Below are 6,186 nucleotides of genomic sequence, written 5' to 3'. Positions count from 1 at the left end.
GAGAAGCCCAATTAATTACCATCTTCAAGTTACTACTATGACATACCACTACTTTACATTGATTTCCATGGGGTCTCTGAAGGTCAAGTCTAGGGTATGGGGGCACACAAGCAGTCAGTTCTTCTAGCGAGCAAGACAGAAAGCAGTGAAGGCAAATAGAATCAATGGATGAAGGAGAGTAGATTGTGTGAAGCAGGACAGAGGCCAGGGAAGCTGGAGATAGACTTGCTAGGAGGGCAGGGGCAGGAGGTGACAGGCTATGCCTGCGAAATGGATAATAGTCTCAGAACCAGACCTCTCAAGCCCTGAGTGCAGTTCTGCTGACTCAGATGGGCCAGAGATGGAGGTCTGGAGTCCAGGAAGCATGTAGGGGTTCAAGGAACCTGAAAGGTTCACATGGATTTTGAAGTCACTGAAGATGATGGCCAGGAACAGGGCAGAAGTGAAGGGACACAGTCAGCTGAGTCTGAGGACGTGTGGACAGGTCCTGAAAGTTACAGCGCTGAGAAGGGCGCAGGCTTCGTGTGAATAGCAGATGAGAACAGAGGAGGGGAGTGAGAGGGTAAGAAATCACAGTGGAGAGAGGACAGGAAGCTGGTGCTCCAGCTCACCCTCTGGTCCGAGGGAGTGGGAGGAGGTGAGGCCTGCATGCTAGAAGACCTGGGAGGACAGTGATTTCAGAGGAGAGCCTGCTTCAGGCCAGGAGAAGGAGGAAAGAGGGAAAAAATTGATTGATGTTCATGGGGACCGTAACGGCCCATTGTCGGTGGCGCCGTGGCTAGGTCACGGCACTTGGGTATTTGGGCAAACGTTATTCCATGTGTTTCTGTGAGTGCATTTCTTAGAGGAGATGAACGTCGACATTGGCAAACCTTCAGGAAAGCAGATCGCCCTGCAGAATGTGGGTGACCCGCATCCAGCAGGCTGAAAGCCTTAACAGAAGATGACCCTCCCCTGAAGCCGGGCGAGTTCTGCCCACAGACTTGACCCACAGCATCAGCCCCTCCCCGGGTCTGCAGGCTGCCGGGCCACCCTGCAGGTTGTGGCCTGGCCTGCTTCCACAAGGGTGTGAGCCAACTCCTTAATCAATATCCATCAATATCTCTCTCTTCCTTTCTCTGAATAGATAGACTATATATGCACACTGATCTGTATCTATAAACCTAGATCTCAATCTTCACACACACACACACACACACACACACACACGCATGTACATCGCATTGGTTCTTTCTCTCTCCAGAATGCTGACGAATACAGAAGCTTAGGGACTTTCCCCACAACGGGGTGCAGATCCCAAAGATTACCATGAAAGGCAAAATGGTAAATGAATGAGGGAGAACACGGGGCTGAGGATGAGATTCTGATTTGGTAAAGTGAGGATAAAGAACAGACTTGAAGGATTCATGAGAATAATGGTCTAAACCTGGGTTCTAGCAATTAAGTTTATTTATGGAAAACAAAAATGATTCTGAATTATTTCAATAAAGTTTGGGTATAATATAGGGAATTGGGTGCTTACAAAACTTTAAGAATAGCTGCGTTACCGAGAAGTGATTCCTAGAACGACGCAGCAAACAGGCCTTCCAGGGAGCCACAGTTGGGAAGACGCCACCTCTAGAAATGGGGGCCTTGTGAACACATTGCTTCAGCTGCAATCCAGGAGGCCAAATGCCCCTTAGGTACGGTACGCAGTGTTTAGGGCCTGCAAGACTTAAGAGTCCACAAAAATAGTTGAATTTTTTTCAAAACCAGGGAAAAAAAGAACTTTTAAGGTGAATTAAATGTTTCAATATATGATAAGACATTCATATTTATCCCAGGATAGTCCTAGAAGACAGTTTTTATTATTTTCTTAATGGAGGATGTGCCACATCGAGGCAAGAGTGCCAGGGATAATGAAAGTCCTGATGTAGCCTTGAAGGTCATTGCTGCTGCCACCTCTGTAGCTGCCTTCTGACACTGGTGAAGCTGGTGCCCAGAAACACAATGTACTGCAAAAATAGTATGTTGGGTTGTAGAGATGGGGAAAGAAATGGAAAGCCTCCCCTTGACCTTCCTAACTGGTGTGAGGGTGTCCAATCAGTGGAAATGATTTCATATCCCAAATTCTAGCTCCCCGGTGAGGAGTCTAGTACAAGTGGTTTTTAGATTTCTAGCTGTGGTATCAGCAGACAAATATGAGGGAGGTGGGAATGGACATTGAGTGCCTGTCCTGCCATATCCACCACACTTGAGTTAGCAGGAGCACAACAGGGCTTCCTACTAGAGCAAAGGGAGGACAAGCAAAGTCCCTGATATAAAGTAAGTGAGTATAAAGTCAAACTTTGCTGAAAACAACAACAACTTTGCTGGAAATGAAAGAAAAATGCTGTTCTGCACACCAAGGAACAACTTTTTTCTGGCCAGTACTGAAGGCAAGCCTCAGGTTCTGATCCCACCCAAATCTGAGCAGATGTTACTATTAGGCACCAGTAGGTCTTCCCCTACTCAGTGTTAGTAATAAGGGGATGAAGCCCATTCATATTCAAGTAAACAGAAAACTTCAGCTTCTTTTGTTATTTTTCCTTTCCTTGGATCCCATTTTTTCTTTTCTTTTTTTTTAAGATTTTGTTTATTTATTCATAGACACACACACACACACAGAGAGAGAGAGAGAGAGGCAGAGACACAGGTAGAGGGAGAAGCAGGCTCCATGCAGGAAGCCTGACGTGGGACTCGACCCAGGGTCTCCAGGATCACACACACCCCAGGCTGCAGGCGGCGCTAAACCGCTGTGCCACCGGGGCTGCCCAGATCCCATTTTCTACCACTCTTCTTTTTGCTCACTGGGCTCCAGCAACCCAGGATTCCTTGCTGCTCCTACAATATGTCAAACACTCCCACCTCAGGGCCTTTGCACCTGCTATTCCTAGGTAGGAAATAACCTGACTTACTGTCTCACCTTCTTTAGGTCTCTCTTCAAATGGACCAAATATAAAAAGGGCAATCTTGAGCACTCCCTCTCTGCTCTACTTTCCTATACAGCACTTACCACTTTCTGACATACTTCATTTTATATATTCATTTGATTATGATGCATCTTCACCTTCAGAAAACAAGCTCTATGATGACTGGAACTTTAGCACCTCTTCTAGGGCCCAATGCTAATTAAGTGCCCAAAAGTACTTGCAGGCGAGTGAATGAGTGAGTGAATGAATGAATGAAGAATATTAACATTAAGGCCCTCCTTTTCTTCATTTGAGCTATCGTGATCATCTTCAAAGTTCTTTGAGATACACATTTTGTATTTAGATCAGAACTGAAACTGAGAGGAATTACAGTCAAAAAGTGCTCTGTTTTAGCAATCCAAATTTATAGGTAGTTTCTTGGTAGTTACGCAATTCTCCATTTTATACATGAAGAGAGACCCAAAGACAATGGACTTGCTGAGAGCTGCACAGGGTCAAAGTGCCTACCATCGTGACTTCTACTCTTTCAGCATGACTATTTTCATGTATATTCTAGGAATCGTGTGGAAAAAAAAAATAACATGGGCAACCCTCTCTTTTATTTTTTTGTTGAGCTTAGAAAATAATATGGCTCTATATTTTTGGTCATATATGGTTTAGGGATTAATATCATGAATTATGCACATATAAAAGGGATTGGCTTACATCTATTCTTCAGCCCTATACCCTTTTAAAGATATGATCTCTTGAGAAGAACTAGTCCAATCTCACAATGTGTTATTTAAAGTCCAAAAACTCCTTGTTACAAAAAAGTTTACAAATCATTTCCATTCATTATGTTCCTATCATCTGTTGGCAGTATGACATCCAATTAGGCAGTGTTAGCTCCCTTGAAGACTGAAACATTCATCATTTTGGCAAATAAATAGTGTCTAGAGTCACTAACCACGGCACAGCTAAATTCATCTTGTCCTGGGAGATAGCAGACATTTAGAATTTTTAAAAGAAAATCTAAAACCATCTTTGCTGAAATTATTATTGCCAACTAAATGGTTCTATATATACTAGATTCTTCTGACCTTAAAATAATTCCTATAGTATTTCCCCTTGTTCTTGTTTCTGTGAGGCTGGCAATCAGAAAAGTGAGTCATTAATTACGCTTTACTTTTGGACAGGTATATTTTTTGCAAATAGATGATACCTGGAGATTCTATTCTAAGATTAGAAAGACTTGTAGCAAGTTTTTCTTGGAACAGATTTGCAGTGACATTTGGCAGAAAGGAGGAAGGTGTAGACATAGACAGCTAGAGGGAATTTCAGCTGTGTTCCGGCCGTCTGGAGCCTCAAACCACATTGGGGGATGTTCTGGAAGGCCTACCAGCTGGTCGTGTAAGGGATTGAGTCTGACCACGGGGTGGTGAGAGCAAGCGCCCTCTCGTCACCAAATAAAGCTCTTGAGATGAAGAATCTGCAACAAAATCCTAGTGAAGTTACATCTTGTTTGTTTTCGTTGTGGGGGGCCTTGCTTGGGAGTCTTTTCTAGCCAGATCTGTTATAGGCAATGCAATTCTGCAGGAAATAGCTGTGAATCCACTTTTTTCCTCTCCCTGTCAAGGAAGAGTACACGAATGCGATTGAATGAAAATTCGTTACGACAGGATGTTGTTTTATTTTCTTTCTTTAAAAAGCGCAAGACAAAGCTGTTGAGGTTTCATTGTCTTCCCGGCCTGCTGCCGCGCCCTTCTGCTCCCGGGTCGCCGGCTCCTCTGGCCTCCCCAGCTGCCGCTCCGAGAACGCGGTCAGGGAAGCGCGGGCCGCCGGGGTGGCCCCCGGGGCCCTGGGGTCCAGCTGGGCCAGCCGCCCTGCAGCAGGTGTCGGTGGAGATCGGTGACAGCCACGCGGCCACGCTCCTCCGCCGCGGCCCACGGGGGCTGGGGTTGAGCTCAGCAGGAGCAGCATGAACGAGGTGCGCCCCCGGGACGACGCCAAAGCCAGTGCCTCGTGACTGAGCTTGATCGCCCTGATGAGGTCGTCTTGGCTGACATCCTGTACAAATTTGCCCTTTCCTTTTTTTTTTTTTTTAATTTAAAGTTTTTATTTATTTTTTTGACAGAGAGAGGGAGCGAGAGCACAAGCAGCGGGAACAGCAGAGGGAGAGGGAGACGCAGGCTCTCTGTTGAGCAGGGAGCCCAATGCCGGACTCCGGTCCAGGACCCCGGGATCATGACCTGAGCCGAAGGCAGACGCTTAACCCACTTAACCACTCAGGCCCCCGGCCCCTTCCCTTAAACACATGTTGCTGTAGTTCACCTAGAGGTATCAGACCTCCATCCTATGCTTCAGAGCCTCACACGCTTCGATAACCTGGACTCTCAGCTCCCACACCTATCATCTCAGACCAAAATCCTTTTCCAGAAGGCAGAGGATCCACGCCAGTGGTAGCACACATGTCACACAAGATATTCCCTGGAACTGCACCCAGAACTCAAGCTTCTTCCGGATTGCTTGCTTGTGCTTGCTGGCAAACTCCTCCAGACTGGTCTTGAACATGTCCAGCTGCTTCGACATCTGGGCTAGCTGGTCCTCAGCCAAGACAGTTCCTTGCTCCTTATACTTGGCCTCAGCAAGCTTCTTGGCAGTGATGCCGGTTCCCACCCCACAGCAAGGCATCCCCATCCTGGGCCTGTGGGTTGCTCTGCTGCTGGGACCCTGGATCTCCTCATTATGACAGGACATTTTAGTTAAGATCTTTCTGAATGGTAAAGACAGAAAATTCTATGCAGACTGACTTCCTCAAGAGAAGGTATTTATTGGATTATGTAGCTAACAATCCAGCGGTCAGGTGGGCTTTAGACACTAATTCAAGGCTCAAAAGTATTGTTAGGTAATGGTTTTTCTTCATTTCTCAGCTCTGCTTTCCAATGATTGGCTTCAGCCTCAAGTTCCATATGGAAGCAAATAAGGCAGAAGTTCCAGCTTTGTATTATCTCAGATTCAAGCCCATTGAGAAAGAGTACCTGCCCCTATTCCAAAGTCTTAGCAAAGATTTCATTGGCTCTTTAAAGCTGTTGTAGGCCATATGTCATCCTTTTATCCACACTTACAGCCTAGAGAATATTAAGCTCTTGTTGACCAGGTACCTCTGGATTGGAGATGGGAAATGATTAGAACCACTGGGATTGAGAATGGGAGTAAAGTCCATAAATAAAATTTAGGGAGTGTTATGAAGAATGCC

General features: G+C 45.8%; 1 pseudogene; it reads right to left on the bottom strand.

The window, feature by feature from the left end:
* Window positions 1–4,662: 4,662 nt before the first annotated feature.
* LOC112919580 (vacuolar-sorting protein SNF8 pseudogene) lies at window positions 4,663–5,627 on the bottom strand (annotated as a pseudogene).
* Between the last annotated feature and the right edge of the window lie 559 nt (window positions 5,628–6,186).

This window comes from Vulpes vulpes, unplaced genomic scaffold (assembly GCF_048418805.1).
Source record: "Vulpes vulpes isolate BD-2025 unplaced genomic scaffold, VulVul3 u000000899, whole genome shotgun sequence".
Lineage (NCBI taxonomy): Eukaryota > Metazoa > Chordata > Mammalia > Carnivora > Canidae > Vulpes > Vulpes vulpes.
The sequence above is the reverse complement of the archived record's forward strand: the minus strand, read 5'-3'. Positions and strand labels throughout refer to the sequence as shown.